Source organism: Gopherus evgoodei, chromosome 1, assembly GCF_007399415.2.
Source record: "Gopherus evgoodei ecotype Sinaloan lineage chromosome 1, rGopEvg1_v1.p, whole genome shotgun sequence".
In the NCBI taxonomy this organism is placed as follows: Eukaryota; Metazoa; Chordata; order Testudines; family Testudinidae; genus Gopherus; species Gopherus evgoodei.
In genome coordinates, this window is record NC_044322.1 from 349,085,450 (window position 1) to 349,104,809 (window position 19,360).

Here is a 19,360-nt window from a genome sequence, read left to right on the forward strand (position 1 = left end):
ATGTCCAATATTGCATGACTATAATTAAATCTATTCAATACTTGTATCAGTAAGCAGTGTGTGGCAGTGCATAGGGCTCTGGACTGGGAATCTGGTGATGTGGGTTCTATTGCCCTGCTGCTGACCTGCCGTGAGACCTTTGGCAAATCCATCTTCTCTGTGTTTGGGATAGGGACTGTTTTTTTTCTCTGTGTTTGTACAGCTCCTGGCACAATGGTAGCCTAATCTGAGCTGGCCTCTAGTTACTACTTGAATTCAAATAATACTACAGTAGTAAACAAAATAATGAGATAAAAATATCATTGGACCTAGATTTCAGCATCAGCTTAACAAAGCCTTTTTTTTTTTTCACCTACCATTTTTTTGTTGCTGATGCAATGGTTTTATCATCATCTAAAAGACCTAAACTATGTTTTGAAATAATTGTGAGCACAGAATGTATCTACAGTTATTTCCCACCAGCAAGTTGCTAGTGCAAAAACAAGTCATTTTAAAAAATCATGGTGCATGATAAAAATACCTTACATTAGGTAAATAAATGTAATCTACGTGTGAAATATATATATATATATAAATCAAATATAGAATTCTCCACGTACCTGGAAAATTATGGAGTGACCTTTTTAAGTCAGGGTGGGTTCTACGGTAACATTATTTGGGGGCAAGTCGGTATTTTGGGTCCCTAGATGTTGCTATCTTAAAAAAAACAAAAAAAAATAACCTTCCAGGAGTCCACGGCTAATTAGAGCCCTGGAAAATCTTGGATTTTAAGAGTTTAAAATAGTTAAATTTGGCTACCATGTCAGCATGTTGCTGTGATTTAGAATTTATATAAAGGATGAAGTAAGTGTGTGTGTGTGTATGTATATATGATTCATATTCTGGCCTTTTTGACAATAACTTGGGGCCCCTTGAAGATTGTTGGAGGGGCAAAAAGGACATTTGCACCCCTGTAGTACTGGGCCTGTTTTAAGCATAGCAAAGTTTGCTATGTTTCCACACTAAAAGACCATCTGTGCCATGAACACCTCAGAATGCAAATGGATAAGTCAAACAAAAAGTTAGAGGAAGGAAGTAGAATGTCCATTTTACAGATGGAGCTCAGAGGTGCATAGAGATTAAGTGATTTGCCCAAATTCACACAGGAAGTTTGTGACAGAGCTAGGAACCAAACTAAGATTTCCTGAGTCCCAGCTCAGTATTTTACCCGCACACTCACCTCTCCTCTCATAGGAATGAGCCCTCTGAGCCCCTGGTTGCTAATATAATTTAAACACAATAAATTATAGGAGATTATTGTAAGTGGGAATTATTTGTGTAGAAGTTTGTTGTGCACACAGGCTTTCCAATTGAAACACAAATTCTGGTTTACAAGGCTACATAAACATTGTTAAAAATCAGAATGGTCCATAAAGCTTTACTGCTCATTAATCATAGAATCAATTAATTCGGCCCTATCTGCATATTGACTAGGTGCTGACTGATGATATAACATCTCTGGTGTTCCTTGCGGTGTCTGATTGGACAGACTTCCCTTTTAAAACACCGTAAAATCAGCAGATTAGTATATTATCTCTTGTTTTTAAAAACAAATTTTATAGGACGGGAAGGGGGGCTTGGGAGGAGGTCTGGGGCCTAGGCTTACAAGCTAAATTATTTATTATTTATTTAATGCATCATTTTTCTTGAACACACAATATCAAATAAAGAGTCTTCTGCACTCCGTTGCCTAAGTTGATGGCTCAAGGGAAACCATCCCCAAGCTGTAATGCAGTCCATATGGCTGGCTGTTTGAAGTGCGCTTAGTACTCCATTAAAGATTCTCCATTTATACTTCTCAATCTGATTTCGATAAGACGCAGGTTTCCTTTGCCAGCCTGACTTGATACAAACATGTAATGGATTAATTCCATAATAAATTATACTGACAATAACGCTTTCTGGACAATTTTGCCTTTTAAAGTAACTTTTTTTTATGTACTCATAAATCTAAATTGATTTTTAAATACAGAACTACTTGATATTTGGGCACATAATCTTGCACCATGTATGTTATTTCTTAGTGCATTCTGTTTTTTGTTGCCCACCTGACAGATCCTGCTGAATACTAAGAGCTTTCTGAAATAGCATTGCATCTAGAAATGTATTGAATTGAGGAATGTAGCTCACTGTCATTCAGGGAACTCCAGCTGGTTCCTATCTGGCCCAAGTGGTGGTGTCATAAACAGATAAGAAAAGTTAATAGCACAGAAGTACTTTATATCTCTTTGACTATAAAGGGTTAATAAGTTCAGTAAGCCTGGCTGTCACCTGACCAGAGGATCAATCAGGAGACAGGATACTTTCAAATCTTGAGGGAGGGAAGTTTCTGTGTATGCTGTTAGTTTTTGGTTGTTGTTCACTCAGGGGGCTCAGAGGGACCAGACGTGCAACCAGGTTTCTCTCCAATCTCCCTGATACAGGTTGTTATAGATCTAGAGTAGTAAGTACTAGGTAGGTAAAGCGAGTTAGGCTTATGTTTGTTTTCTTTATTTGCAAATATGTATTTGGCTGAAAGGAGTTCAAATTGGTATTTTGCTGAAAAGATTTTAATTTGTGCTTGTATACTTAGGCTGGGAGGGTGTTCCCAGTGTCTATAGCTGAAAGACCGTGTACCTATTCCATCTTAAATTTACAAATATAATTTTCACTGTTTTTTCTCTCTTTAATTACAAGTTTCTTGTTTAAGAACCTGATTGTTTTTTATTCTGGTGTGAGACCCCAGGGGACTGGGTCTGGATTTACCAGGGAATTGGTGGGGAGAAAGGAGGGAAGGGGGAGAGAGAGGCTAATTTCTCTCTGTGTTAGGATTACTTTCTCTCTCAGGAAGAGTCTGGGAGGGGGAAAGAGAAGAAGGGAGGAAGGTGAATTTTTCTCTCTGTTTAAGATTCAAGGAGTTTGAATCATAGTGATCTTCCAGGATAACCCAGGGAGGGGAAGTCTAGGAGAGGTAACGGTGGGGGAAAGGGTTTGCTTTCCTTGTGTTAAGATCCAGAGGGTCTGGGTCTTGTGGGGTCTCTGGGCAAGGTTTTGAGGAGACCAGAGTGTACCAGGCACTGGAATTCCTGGTTGGTGGCAGCGCTACAGGTACTAAGCTGGTAATTGAGCTTAGAGGAATTCATGCTGGTACCCCATCTTTTGGACGCTAAGGTTCAGAGTGGGGAATTGTACCATTACAGGTGGTTTGACTCCATTACTTCCACACTCAAAAAGACATTTGCATGAAGTCTCTAATCACTTAATAGTATGAATAGTCACCGTATTACTTCTAAAATCCTTTTGGTTCGTTTTGTGACTCTCACCATCTTTTATTCATTCTTATGTTGTCATTGCTAGATATTATTTGTATTGTGGTAGTGAGACACGTTGTTCTGGGCATTGTACAAACAGAGAACCAAAAGATGATCCCTGGCCAAAACAGTTTACAGTCTATGTTTAAGATGAAAATACCTATGACTCTTTTTGGAACTCTTCCCCTCTGTTCTGAATCCCACAATGACTGGCAAAGACACAGGTGCAGTAAGTGGCTGTGAAGAAACCCTTTACTGATGGTCAAGCATAACAGATCATTATAATATTCTATCAAACTACCTGTAGATGGTCCTGCTAGCAAGACAATATTCTGCTGTGGAATCCCACAGATTATATTATCTGCCTAGAGAGAACCATGAACCAGAGAGGTGAGTCTGGGCCTAAGAATAGATAGGTGGATAGCTCACTGAATCAGAGCAGGGAAGCACTGAAATTAATGGATCTGGTAAAGTGAGAGCAGCCAGGCTCTCCCAGGATACTGGGAATGGCGTGGAGAAAGAAAAGAGAAACAGGAAATGCTCTTACCGCCTCAATTTGCCATTGTTTGTTGAATCAGCAGGGAGACTGAGAGGGCTTGAGGAGGAAGAGGAGAGAGGCAAGCCTGGTTAAGGGGAAAGAATGAATGAGAAATTCTGGAGCTCTTGTGCAGGAAAGGGGAAAAATAAAGGAAGGAGATGGGTTAGAAAGATCTGACCAAATATAAAGGAAGAGGTATAAGATCCTATGTAGACTAGAAGAGAGGACAAAGGCTATTTGAGTGAGAGAGAAGTATTGAGAGTCATGGCTGGGAGGAAGAGGAGTCTGGTGACCAGATGAGCAAGAAAGAAATAGCGAAAAGATGGGGAAATGGAAATAAGAGAGAAATGGAGGAAAGATGAAAGAAGATGGACAAGAAGTTTTAGAATGTGAGAGAAGAAATAGGAATATGATATCCAGTAATAGCCGTTAAGAAAAGGACAGAATTGACCAGAGAAGGAAACAAAAAAAACTAGAGTGAAAGAACAAATGGAAACAGAGAAACATTGCAAGTTTAATCCTTTTATAGTAAGTACAGGGTTCAAATAATGTTCTTAAACACCCTCCTTTGATCTTAAGGAGGAATTCTGCTCAATGAGGATCAATTTGATCATAATATACTACATCCAGATCCATAAACCACCAAACTTTCCAAAACAGACACACACATAGAAACAAAATCTCACTCTATCAAGGACAGAGTGAGTTTTTTAATTTAATTTTAATGCCCAGACCAAACCCATTATGTTATGATGCACACTAATTATCTCTCAAACTGAAACATTCTTTACCTTCAACCAAGTTGCTTTCAGAAAGGTTTAACATCCTTCTTACTTAGAAAAGAAAGACAATATAGTTCTTCCCTACCTGATCCTTTAAACCTAAGTCCCAATGATCAATAAAAGCAAAGGGACAGACACAACAGCTGCAGTCGGAAAGGATTTTTAGAAAGTATTTTATTTGTCCATGCAGTTAAACGGACATTGGAGCAGTGGTGACTGTGGTCCCAGTCCTACAAAGAATCATGCACATACTTAGTGTTAGACATGTGAGTGGTCCCAGTGAAGTAAATGGGTAGTGTTCATTCAGCAATAGGGGTTTAACAAAGGCACTCTCTGAAAAGCACATGCACAAGTCTTTGATTTTATCCCCCTGACTATATAAGAAAGTATTGGGTGATATCATTGAGTAATGGGGAATGCAAATCTCACCTCTTTGACATAACCTCCCCAAAAATTATTGATCTATATATTTATTGATCCAAGTATCTAGGCACCCTAATGCACATCAACAATATAATTTAAATCTCAGCAGTGTTACATGAGCACTTCAGAAAAAAGTCCAGCCAGCCACCTTACAAAATCTCCATTCCACTCCTTCACTGTTTAGGAAGCATACCCTCACCCTGGTCCAAAAAATACTATCACTTAGATGTCTTTTGTGGTGTGCCTGCAAGGTCACCACATTAAAAATAAAAATACAAAAAGCCTTGTCACCAATGTGAGAAGGAAAATAAATAGAGATCCTATAAATACAGAGATTTCTGAAGCTGAGCACCCCAAAATTGAGGCGAACAAAAACAGTGGCTACTTTTGAAAAGCTGAACTGTAAGGTCTCTGTACCACTGTATGGGGTTTGCCAGATTTGGAGTTCTCCTTTGCTCCTGTGTTTAGTTTTGGTTCATGTGGGTATTTGAACCACATGGAGATGTCCACTTAAGAATTATTTAACTAAGGAATTCCAGGCAATTATCAAATAAGGTTATGGGAATTTTGGAAGGAAGAGAGGTTTGTTTGCAGAAAAATGTTATGGTTCATCATCAGATTCTATGGCTGATGTTATGTAGGAGGTCTGGCTAGATGGTCTAATGGATCTTTCTGATCTTAAATCCATGAATCATCCCCTTACAGTTTGAACACACAGGATACTTTGTGAAGGAGTTTCCTGTCTCCTTCACAAAAGGCTAGGATCAGTGGGGAGAAGGTGTGGGTTAAAAGGAGGGATGTTATCGTCCCCTTGCTTCCCACAAGATTTTTGGAGAATTCCTATGAACAGTTGGTGCATTAATATTTTTCATGGTCCCTTTATGTTTTTTGCAGCCTTCCTGTCCAAGAGCTGGTTTGAAGTCCCAAGCACTCAGTATCGGTATTTCTGGCTGCCTTGCAGCTTTTCAGGGACCCCTATAAATCCTGAAGTGGACTAAGTCATGAGGTGGGAATCGCTATTTGTTCTACAGGGAGGCGAACCCTGCCTTCCTGGTGGAACAATATGGGGAATTCTCAATTGACCAAAAATCCGTACTCCTGTTAAAGCCTAAACGTTGGCGTCATCTATCAGATGGCTAATATGGAATTCCAAACCACGTTAAAATAGATACAATTAGTTAACATATTTGAAAAAAAAATCTTTAATTATAATACACTTTGCTGAGTGTGCTGCTGGTGGTAGCCATTTCACACATTACAGCACTTCTTCTGATTGCTTAATGATGATTAAAGCACATTAAAAATAGTTTTTTCTCTCCTCATCTATAATTACCTCTGTGAAAGAATGTACTACTCCTTAAAGCAGGGCTCCCCAACGTGGTGCCTGTGGGCACCATGGCGCCCACTGAGAATCTAAGTGTGTCCACATACTGGCCGGCGGACCAGCATCCACTGAAATGCCGCCGCTGAGCATCCAGAGGCGTCGTCGCTGATTTTCGGCGGTATTTCTGTAGTGACGCCTCTGGATGATGCTACTTGTCAGCGGAATTTCAGCAGATGCTTGTCCGCCATCACAGTCTTCTGTGGCTCGTCGTCTGGTGCCTGCTAGATTAAAAAGGTTTGGGACCACTTCCTTAAAGGGACAGTCTGGAGGCTACAGCTAGGATTGCCTGGGGTGTATCCAAGGAGACCCCAGGGCTGGTCTGTTTGAACAGGATGCTGAGAAAGAGAAAGGGGAGTAGAAGTCATGCAGGCTTCAGTGGACGATGGTTGTTTCTCTCAGATTATAGGAGATAGACCTAACTAGAGACTTTGTTTATGAGCTTTAATTTTGGGAGCTGAACTAGGGCCCTGAGGTGAGGACCTTATGAACTGTGTATTGTAATTGCTCTTACCCTGAAACATTATTAAAAGGAGATGTGCTATTTGTCAGTGTGTGTTGACTTCTCCTTGCCCTGGGCTGTGAAAATGAATGTATTGCTGCCCCAATAGGGGAAATTAAGGAGGGGCACACCCACAGTGCCACACAAGGCTGCAAGCTCCTCTCTTTTTCCTATCCTGCTATTACAGTGAATACAGCTGTAAAGTTCATCTCAATGATAGAACAGAGTGTCTCCTCCAGGACCTGGTCTCTTGGTATTGGTCTATGAGCCTCTGTTTGTGAGAAGGGGGGAGCATGTCACAAGTTGAAACATCTCCTTTCCTGAGGAACATAACATATCTATGATCCTCCCAGCTGCAATCAGCCACTGCAGTGAAAGACTTAGTCACTGCTTTCTGAAGCTCCAGTGTATGGAAGTATTCGCCACAATTTCCAGCATGGCCAGTAAAGAATTCTGAACATTGTTACAGACTGCTCTGAACTGTGATTAAAAATTTAAAGCATTCTAGTTCAATGGCTTCTGTCAAAACCTTTTGACTATCCAGATGTCATGCTTAAGTGTTCCTTATATAACCTGGTATGCATGCTTGAATGCTTCTTCTGAAGATTGGTCGAAATTGTAAAGCTGTGGAATTAAATTGGTTTCTATGTTATAGCTTCAAAGACATGGAAAAACAATGGTGAGATAATTGTCTATGAATAATCACAGGATGAAACTTCTAAATAGATAAAATAAGGAATATCCAGGGTAAGATTGTTCTTTAGGTTGGAGGTTTAGGTGGAGGGAGGTTAGAAAATAAGTGGATGAGGAGCCCTTAATCTATTTCTGGATGGAGAGTTAGTCTCAGGTAGGATGGCAAGTGAAATAGCATACTCATAAACTTAATGTGGGCAATAAATAATGGAATTCTTGTCCATCTATTCTTATTTGGGTTGGGCTGAAAAGTGAATGTTTAAATCTGATTCCACTCATATATAGTGTTACTCTTTACAGTAACTGGGAAAAAAATCTGATTTTAGTTTTATTGCTATAAAACCAGAGTAACTCCATTGAAATAAAATTAATGGAGTTACTCCATCTTTATAGTTGTGTGTGTAAGGGCAGAAATTAGTCTACTATGTCTTTTCCAAAATGCAGTGTCCTCACAAGACAGTGATGCAAAGGGTCTGGGAAATTACTTGTTCCCATTCACAATTACTTGCACAATTGAGCTAAAGCTTAGATTTTTTGAGACTTTATTCAAGATTGAAGAGGGTGCCATGGAAACACTAAACTGCATGAAATATTTATACATTTTGCAAGAGTGGTGTAGATCTTCACTTTAGAGAAAATGAACAAAGCTGGTAGAGTTCAGACAAATCTCTCTCTCTCTCTTAAATCAATAGTATCCAATGACCTATTTTCAGAGGTCCTGAGCACCTACAGCTGTCATTAACTTCAGTGAGGATTGTGAGTGCTCAGCACTTCTGCAAAATCAGGCCACAAGCTCTTAAATCTGCAGTTGAGACCTTAAATTCTATCTGAGATATTGCCAAGAAAGCACAGATAGATCTTTGGTTCTGTGTTTGTTCTTGGCTCAGAGATCCCTGTCCTTGATTAGCCTTGTTATTTGATCATAGAACTGAGTCAAACACATAAATATGTAGAACTTTTTCATGATGCTTTCTACATCTTTGAGCCAAATGGGAGGTGAACACCGAGTTTTTCCTAATGAAGCTATAGAATTTATATGCTAGAATTCAAGCTTTCTTATTTTTGAGTACACAGAAATGTGCTAGGTTCCTTACGAAGCAAATGAAATCACAGGCCAACATTTTCAAAAGTCACTAATGATACTGGGTACCTCAATTTTTGGGTGACCCAACTTTTGAGAGCTCTTAAAGGGGTCAATTGATAATTAGTCTTGTAAGTGGAATAGGTCATCCATAGATATCATGGAGGGAAAAGAGGAGATGACCAAAAATGTACCCCTGGAGAACTCCAACAGAGAGGGGACATGCAGTGAAGAAAGGTTACCAAAGAAAACAAATGAAAGTATTGTTAAAGGAGTAAGAGGAGAAGCAATGAAGACAGAGTCACAAAGACCAAGAGAAGACAAGTTATATGGTCAGGGATGTGGGAGTGACCAACTGTATCAAAGACAGCATAAAGGTCCATATGGATGCTGTATAAGCCTTGAAACTTAGCTAGAAAAGAGCTCATTTGAGAGTAGATCTAGCAGTGAGTTTGATGCAATGAGGTTAATACAGAGTAGGTAGATGGCCTTAATATTGATCTTGGATTTGGGAGGGAAAGTGGATGGTAGTTGAAAATGGGAAGGGACAAGAGCAGTTTTTATAGGACAGGAGAAACTGGTGCATATTTATACAGGAAAGTACCAAAGGAGAGGGAAAGATTTACTGTGTTGGTAGGGTAAGCAGTTGGGTGCAGGGTAAAGGGTTTGTTGAGATAGTCAAAGGAACAATATAGTAGTTGCAGGAGAAGAGTAAGTGAGAGTTCTCAAAGGTTATGTCTACACTATCACTGGATCAGTGCTCCAGCGTTCGATGCACCGAGGTCAATTTAGTGGGTCTAGTGAAGACCCTCTAAATCAATGGCAGATCACTCTCTGGTCGATCCCAGTACTCCACCAGGAATGAGAAGAGTAAGGTAAAGTGACAGGAGAATATCTGTTGTTGACCCAGCATAGTGCAGACACCGCAGTAAGTCGACCTAAGCTATGTCGACTATAGCTATGTTATTCACTTAGCTGGAGTTGAGTTATATAGGTCGACTTACCACAGTAGAGTAGACCTAGAAAAAGTCAATGGTGAGAGAAACCTGAAATGATGTGAGGAGAAAGTGAGATGAAAAGTGAAAAAAGGAAGATTGCACTGGATTTTGTTGATTGACCCTTGAATAAATTGGCTAGATCCCAGACAAAGAGGGGAGGAGGAGTGACAGAAGGGCTTGAAATCAGCAAGAGGCCATCCCAGTGTGTGAAAAGAGAATCTCACATTGTGGAAGATGATGAGGTGAGAATTCCTGGGGCTGAAGGGATGAGATGGTTGCTGAAGAAGGGCACAGATCCTGGTGAAGTGGGATGAGAGTCAGGGAAAACATTGCCAGAGGTGAGAGAGAGAGAGAGAGAGGGGAAGCATCTGAGAATAGATTGGCAGAGGAGGCAAGATATATACTCGGGAAGGGGGGCAAAGGAGAAGTTAGAGAGGGTGTGATAGGATCCCCAGGGTACAACCTGGAACTGGAGTACTGCTCTGCCCACTTAATTCTCCAACCTGGGCTGTCTCTCACAATGCTTTGCTAGTGACAAACAGCAAACACCTCCAGGCATTATCATTCAGTATAACAACATGTGGAGCCCATACCCAGCTAGATTGCATGAATGCTCCCTGAGCCACTCTCAAATCACACTGAGAAAAGTACCAGCAAATATCCCAAGTCCCCAGCAGGCACCCCAGAACTGTACCATTTTGCATTGGTCAGAAGCCTGACCAGCGTACGTTTATTACCCAGTCCGCCCTCCCCTCAAAGGGGAGAGGACACACACAAGCCTTTGTAAACTGAGCTGAGATTTTCCAAGCACTTCAATAAAGCTCACTTTTTTAGGTAAAATATAAAACAGATTTATTAACTACAGAAGGATAGATTGTAAGTGATTATAAGTGGTAGGCACCAAAGGTCAGAGATAGCTACTAAATAAAAGGTAAGCATACTGTCTAAATCTTAAACCTTATTAGATTATGCAGTATTTGGATCAAGCAGTTTTTCTCACCTCGTTGTTTATACGTTGCAGTCCTTACTATCCAGGTTTCCCCTTGAAGTCTGGGAAGAGTCTCCTCAGTTCAAGTCTTCCTCTTCCCAACATTCTTGTTGCTTCCAGTGTACGTGGGGGAAGAAAAAGTTAAAAGCATTGTGCCACTGTCCCCTATTTTATATCCTCAGTCCATGTGCCTGGAAAACACTAGCCCAGACATGTCCTGGTGGGCTTTGCTGAGTCACAGAGTTGAGCAATCCCCATTGTGTGGTGCTTTTCTTACAAAATTGTAAAAGCCCTGTTTGCAACTCCCCTGCTGATTAATGGTCATGTAACACCCTCCTTGGAGTATCACTTCCTTTGTTGTCACTAGAGAACTAGCAATGGAGACTCTCAAACTTACAACATTTCAATAACGATCATAGAGCAAAATCTCATAACTTCATATACGCTAATGATATACACATAATTTGACAGAACAATGGGTTTCAGCAGATCATGACCTTTCATAAGATATCTTGCATGGCCCCCTTCATATGAAATATCAGAACCATATACAAATGATGAATGTGAGGGTTACAGGGTGCTAGTTTGGGGTACAGCATATCACAGAGGAAGGAAGGAAGAAAAGAAGAGAGTTAATGAAAGGATCAAAAGGGAGAATAAGGAAGGAAACATGGAAATGTGGCAGACAAGGTGGAGAAGATGGGATGAGTAGAAGGACAGGGACTGGGCAGAAAAGTTTTAGTACAAATGAACATGTTGTCCAAACAACTAGTTAACCAACTGATGAATTTATTAAGCAGAGAATAATTAATTAGTGAGGAAGTCACCTGAGCAATGAATAAATTGGTCAAATAAATATGCAGAGAAACAATGGCGCAATACCTCAATAAAGTAGGTAGGGTATCAATTAGGCAAATGAGCAATCTGCTGGTAAAATAAAAAAGGAGGTTGTTGAAAAGAATAGAGTTAGGGAGTGGTCAAGCGACTGGGTCTGATTATTCAGCCATTTAAAGTGGAATAGGACAGAACTGAGATTATTACCAGGGAGGAGTATCACAAGGAGAGGGTGGAGTGAAACCCGTAAACAGAACTGTAGAAGCTAGGCCATTTATCACAATGATTGGTGGCTGCCCTGCTAGAGGTAGGTCACCGAGGTGCAGTAGTGCTAAATGGAGACTGTGCAGCAGTGCCTAGTGCTGTGTATTGGAGCCTGATTCAGAACCTGGTTCCACATGAATGTAAGGCAGTAGGGCGCTCTGTGGAGCTGTGTAGGGGCCATGATCTAGTGATTGTTTCAGAGACCAGCAGTTGGGCTGAAGAGGGGGAACTCATAGCTACGTTGCTCTCTAGCATGATAATGAATAATATGGTTAAAGTCATATCTCTCCTTTGTCCCTCATTGACCTCTTTGTTACCCTGCTTGTTTGTGTGTAAGGTTGTAGGAGCACAAGAGGCTTCAAATTTCTACTAATGCTAACTTCACTTCTTCCTACACTTGCCTGGGATCACAGCAGACTAGCATCTCCTCCTGTGCACTGAGGTTTCACCATTAGAGGACTAAGTGGGACATCAAGATTCATGAACTCCCATCCAACAGTTGTAATTTCAGCCACTTTAAGGAGCAGTCCATTTGTGTCTACTTCAATTCCAAAGGCTACCAGCCAGTCTGTAACACAATCCGAATCTATTACATTTAAGTCATCTGAGTCATCTTTTTTAAGACAGTCAAATGTAGAGATACCCATAAGGAAACAAAGTATGTTTTCCATACATAGGTTGTACGTCTGCACACATTTTTTAAAAATATGTGACAGTATTACAAAACCGACAACTTTTTCACGACCTTTAATTTAGTGTATTTTAAACATATGGTGGGATGCTGTTCTTTTCATGGAAGTGGTAAATGTACTTTATGTATGTGCACAATACATTTGATTAAAGAAATACAATACAAAGAAAAGCATTTATTTTCCTATTTGGAGTGGGAAATTAGCTGTCATTGAAAAACACTGGGATGTGTATTTAGCTAGGATCAATGAGCATGAAGAGGCAAAACAAAAGGTGCAACATTGTGATCTGGTAGACTGTGCATTGGACTGGAGAGGTGTATTTTTTTTCCTCAGGCTCTGCCATTGACCCTTTAATGTGATGGTGGGCAAGTCACTTCACCTCTCTGTACCTCTGTGTTTCCCCTTCCTTTCTTTATTTATCGTGTCTATTCAGCTAGTCCCTGCCCAAAAGGGTTTACAATCTCTCACTATGTGTAGGACATAACACAAGGCATCCCAGAAGAATGGCCAGACTAGGTCAGACCAATGGTCCATGTAGCCCAGTATCCTGTCTTCTGATAGTGGCCAATACCAGGTGCTTCAGAGAGAATGAACAGAACAGGCAATCATTGAGTGATCTGTCTGTCCCCTGTTGTCCATTCCCAGCTTCTGGTAATCAGAGGCTAGGGATGCCCAGAGCATGGGGTTGCATCCTGACCATCTTGGCTAATAGCCATTGATGGACCTATCCTCCATTCTCAGTGATCCAGTAATGGCAGAATCTATTATTATTATTTGTATGAGAGCTGCAAGGTGGATTTTACCTCTGACATTGTGCTCTCCCTACATGCACAGATTGGCTATGGCTGGTCATGTTGTAGTGGGAGGTTTATACAGAAGTTGAGGAGGAGCATTATGTGGGGTTGTGTACTGAAGGGAGAGGGGCTATCAAAGTTTACCTGAGTTTTGGGCAAACATCCAAATGATTATCTCAGTCTCTGGAGAGTCAACCATCCTAAGTCAAGATCCATGGTGTAGAGATGAGAGAAGAAAATTACCCACAGAATTTATGCTTTGACTATAGTCCAGTGACAACATGAGAATTTTTTTGTTTATTTTTAGGCTTTTGATCAATGAAAAGCAATCTTGATGGTTGAAAACTACAGGCTACTTTTTGCTTATTCTTGTGGCGATAGAGGTGGAAGAAATCTACCACACTGCAGAAGATACTTGAAAGTTGCCTGTTTTTTCCTTTCTCAAATTCCTATTCCAGTCTATTTTCTTGAATGTATGCAATATGTAACTCTGCCAAAATCTTTAATGCAGAGTTGAGGCTGACTAGCAGTGTATTGTGCTCTTCTAGAATATTAAATTCACCCATACTTAAACCTGTGAAAATCAGAAAATACAGACCAGCCGCACTCAATATGCATGCAAATTGTAGTCCAATCTTCTTATTAGAATCAGTTCCTTACTGGGGGAATTTTATCTGTGAGGCCTTTTGATCAAATGACTCCAAATATCACCTTGCCCATTTTTGTATACCAATATTCCAGATAATCTCAGTATGCATGTGGATTTTAGAGTTGTTGAACACTGAGAAGCTCTTATTGGAGAGGGAGTTGTCTCTCAGGAACCCCTTGACCAAAGGACCCCAGCTCACACCACTAAGTCTATCTCTGGCCCTAATGTAGCACAGCAATTTTATGATGGGGCAATAACACCACCCCTGTTAAAGTTGCACCAGAAGTTTCTTTTTAATGGAGGGCAAAAAAGGTATACAAAATTCAGTCTTTTGTGTTAGAATATCATTTTTAAATGCTTGTTGAATTTTGGGCACTACTTGATTCTTCTATAGCAGGTTGGCAGAGGGAGAAAGAGATCATTTGAAGATTAATAGGACTGCTTTTAAAATGATCATGTGACTAATTTTCTAGTGTCTGGCGTTTCCTTCACAACTCTTTTTCATAAAAACTATAGCACTTTGTGGGGTGGAAATGATAAATGAGAAGCCTTGGTTTGTGTAGATTAGATGGATTATTCTAGAAAGTTGATATTTTTTGTGTTTATTTTTATGATAAACATAAGTTTCTGTTTTGACTGACAACAGAATCCTGGTGCCACATTACTCAATGTGAACCTTATGGCAGTCCTTGGAATAAGCCTCTCTACTATGGGCCTGTTTCCTGATGCTCATCAACCCATCGGATCATGCTGACACTGAGAGTGACTTGCCTTTTTCTTTGATCGCTCTTAGTCCCACTGATGAAGAAATGGGGGAGGAGAATGTGAAGTGATTACATTACCCTATGGACAGGTCTCACGCATATGGAGTGCCTATAGATAGAGATGCTAAAGCCTTTAGAGTGCAAAAACCTTTGATATATATTTTTTTAACTGGTCCCTGGTACCATACAGTAGCTGATCTCAGGGGCAGTCCATGCTATAATTGTAATGACTATTAAAGCCTTAGATTTGCATCAAAAAAGTTAAGAATCTAAAACTTACTAGCTAATTTTAAGGGGCTTTATCTCATAGACTCATAGACTCTAGGACTGGAAGGGACCTCGAGAGGTCATCGAGTCCAGTCCCCTGCCATCATGGCAGGACCAAATACTGTCTAGACCATCCCTGATAGACATTTATCTAACCTACTCTTAAATATCTCCAGCGATGGAGATTCCACAACTTCCCTAGGCAACCTATTCCAGTGTTTAACTACCCTGACAGTTAGGAACTTTTTCCTAATGTCCAACCTAAATCTCCCTTGCTGCAGTTTAAGTCCATTGCTTCTTGTTCTACCATTGGAGGCCAAGGTGAACAAGTTTTCTCCCTCCTCCTGATGACACCCTTTTAGATACCTGAAAACTGCTATCAGGTCCCCTCTCAGTCTTCTCTTTTCCAAACTAAACAAACCCAATTCCTTCAGCCTTCCTTCATAGGTCATGTTCTCAAGACCTTTAATCATTCTTGTTGCTCTTCTCTGGACCCTCTCCAATTTCTCCACATCTTTCTTGAAATGCGGTGCCCAGAACTGGACACAATACTCCAGTTGAGGCCTAACCAGCGCAGAGTAAAGCGGAAGAATGACTTCTCGTGTCTTGTTTACAACACACCTGTTAATGCATCCCAGAATCATGTTTGCTTTTTTTGCAACAGTATCACACTGTTCACTCATATTAAGCTTGTGGTCCACTATGACCCCTAGATCTCTTTCTGCCATACTCCTTCCTAGACAGTCTCTTCCCATTCTGTATGTGTGAAACTGATTGTTCCTTCCTAGGTGGAGCACTTTGCATTTATCTTTATTGAACTTCATCCTGTTTACCTCAGACCATTTCTCCAATTTGTCCAGATCATTTTGAATTTTGACCCTGTCCTCCAAAGCAGTTGCAATCCCTCCCAGTTTGGTATCGTCCGCAAACTTAATAAGCGTACTTTCTATGCCAACATCTAAATCGTTGATGAAGATATCTCAGGAACTACTTGACCAAATCACCCCAAAGTTGTACCACAAGCTCTAGTTCATCCGTTTTTACAGCATACCAGTCTTCAAGACAAACGTGTGTAGGTTTTACAGCAATTTTCATATAAAACAGATCCTTTTGGGGGTGTTCTATCTGAGGAATCCCTGGACCATAGAATCATAGAAGATTAGGTTTGGAAGAGACTGAAGGAGGTCATCTAGTCCAACCCCCTGCTTAAACCAGGATCCACACCAACTAAATCATCTCAGCCAGGACTTTGTCAAGCTGAGTCTTAAAAACCTCTAAGGATGGAGATTCCACCACCTCCCTAGGTAACCCATTCCAGTGCTTCACCATCCTCCTAGTGAAATAGTTTTTCTTAATATCCAATCTAGACCTCACCTACTGCAACTTGAGATCATTGGTCCTTGTTCTGCCATCTGCTGCCATTGAGAACATCTTAGCTCCATCCTCTTTGGAACCCCCTTCAGGTAGTGGAAGGCTGTTATCAAACCCCACCCCCCACGCTAATTTTCTGCAGACTAAATAAGCCCAGTTCCCTCAGCCTCTTCTCATAAGTCATGTGCCTCAGCCCCTAATAATTTTGTTGCCCTTCACTGGACTCTCTCCAATTTGTCCACATACTTTCTGTAGTGGGAGGGGCCAAAACTGGTCGTCATACTCCAGATGTGGCCTCACCGGTGCTGAACAGAGGGGAATAATCACTTCCCTCAATCTGCTGCCAATACTTCTACTAATGCAGCCCAATATGCCACTCACATTCTTGGCAACAAGATCACACTGTTGACTCATATCCAGCTTCTCATCCACTGTAATACCCAGGTCCTTTTCTGCAGAACTGCTACTTAGCCGGTTGGTCCCCAGCCTGTAGCAGTGCATGGTGTGATTGGAATAACAGAGACTTGGTGGGATAACTCACATGACTGGAGTACTGTCATGAGTGGGTATAAACTGTTCAGGAAGGACAGGCAAGGCAGAAAAGGTGGGGGAGTTGCATTGTATGTAAGAAAGGAGTATGACTGCTCAGAGCTCCGATATGAAACTGCAGAAAAACCTGACAGTCTCCGGATTAAGTTTAGAAGTGTGAGCAACAAAGGTGATGTCGTGGTGGGAGTCTGCTAAAGGCCACCAGACCTGGGGGATGAGGTGGACGAGGCTTTCTTATGGCAACTAGCAGAAGTTACTAGATCACAGTCCCTGGTTCTCATGGGAGACTTTAATTACCCCAATACCTGCTGGGAGAGCAATACAGTGGTGCACAGACAATCCAGGAAGTTTTTGGAAAGTGTAGGGGACAATTTTCTGGTGCAAGTGCTGGAGAAACCAACTAGGGGCAGAGTTCTTCTCAACTTGCTGCTCACAAACTAAGAAGAATTAGTAGGGGAAGCAAAAGTGGATGGGAACCTGGGAGGCAGTGACCATGAGATGGCCGAGTTCAGGATCCTGACACAAGGAAGAAAGGAGAGGAGCAGAATACAGACTCTGAACTTCAGAAAAGCAGACTTTTGACTCCCCCAGGGAACTGATAGGCAGGATCCCCTGGGAGAACAACATGAGGGGGAAAGGAGTCCATGAGCGCTGGCTGTATTTTAAAGAATCCTTATTGACGTTGCAGGAAAAAAAATCCTGATGTGTAGAAAGAATAGTAAATATGGCAGGCGACCAGCTTGGCTTAACAAGTGAACTCCTTGCTGATCTTAAATCCAAAAAAAAAGCTCACAAGAAGTGGAAGACTGGACAAATGACCAGAGAGGAGTGTAAAAATATTGCTCAGGCATGCAGGAGTGAAATCAGGATGGTCAAATCACACTTGGAGTTGCAGCTAGCAAGAGATGTTAAGAGTAACAAGAAGGGTTTCTTCAGGTATGTTAGCAACAAGAAGAAAGTCAAGGAAAGTGTGGGCCCCTTACTGAATGAGGGAGGCAACCTAGTGACAGATGATGTGGAAAAAGCTAATGTACTAAATGCTTTTTTTGCCTGTCTTCACAAACAAGGTCAGTTCCCAGACTGCTGCACTGGGCAGCAGTATGGGGAGGAGGTGATCAGCCCTCTGTGGAAAAAGAGACGTGGTTCGGGACTATTTAGAAAGACTGGACGAGCAAATGGGAAGTGCTTCCAAATCGATTTCTTGAAGACCTGATCCATGATTTTTCCAGGGACTGAGGTGAGGCTGACCAGTCTGTAGTTCCCCAGATTCTCCTCCTTCTGTCTTTTAAAGATGGGCACTATGTTTGCCTTTTTCCAGTTGTCCAGGGCCTCCCCGTCACTATGAGTTTTCAGAAATAATAGCCAATGGCTCTGCAATCACATCAGCCAACTTCCTCAGCACCCTGAGATGCATTGCCTCCGGCTCCATGAACTTGTGCATGTCTAGCTTTTCCAAATAGTCCTTAACCTGCTCTTTCACTGCTGAGGGCTGCTCTCCTCCTCTCCATATTGTGCTGCCAAGTGCAGCAGTCTGGGAGCTGACCTTGTCTGTGAAGACTGAGGAAAAACAAGCATTGTATACTTCAGCTTTTTCCATATCATCTGTCACTAGGTTGCCTCCCCCATTCAGTAAGGGTCCCACACTTTCCCTGACCACCTTTTTTGTCGCTGACATACCTGTAGAAACCCTTCTTGTTACTCTTCTTGTTACCAAATGGCCCTAAACTCGCATCACTAACATTACCCCCAACCCAAATGAGGCATAGCAATTTTCAAAACCATCTGAGTATACATGTAGATTTTAGAGCACTTTGAAAATTGGCTCTTAAACCAAAAGTTTGCTCTCAGGGTAAAATTTCCAGAAAAAAGCATTGTCAAGAAGCTTGTAAGGGCAAGACTCCAGTTTGCAATACAAGGATGTTGCCTGGAGGTCAATGGCCATAGCATGTTACCTTCAGCCACCTAGGTACTCAGGCCACCTGCAAACAGTCTGGCTTGCCACAGCCCTTCTCCTGCTGCACATGTGAGAAAGGCTTTCTCTTGCCTTGGCTTGAGCCACATTGTAGGTTCAATTAACTTTTTACATATTGCTTCTGGAAAGGGACACTGGTTGCTCACTGAGATCAATCTCGAATGGTTAATTATTAGTTTGGGGAGGGTCAGAGTGATAGTTTGAGTCCCAGGTGTAACTAAAAAATTATCAGAACCGTAAAGTTTTGACGGCATGTGACTCTTTTGGGGAAGGGGCTATAACTTGGGAACCCCATGCTCAAATGACATCAGATTTTGATCACTGCCCTAACCCAGACCCCAGTGAGGCACAGCACCAATTTTCAAGACAATCTGAAAAAGCATGTTGATTGTAGAGCATTTAGAAAAAAATTGGCTGTTAAGATTGACACGAGCTTACTGTTTAACTTCAGTGGAGCTACTGCCCCAGTATAATGTAACATGCCAATAG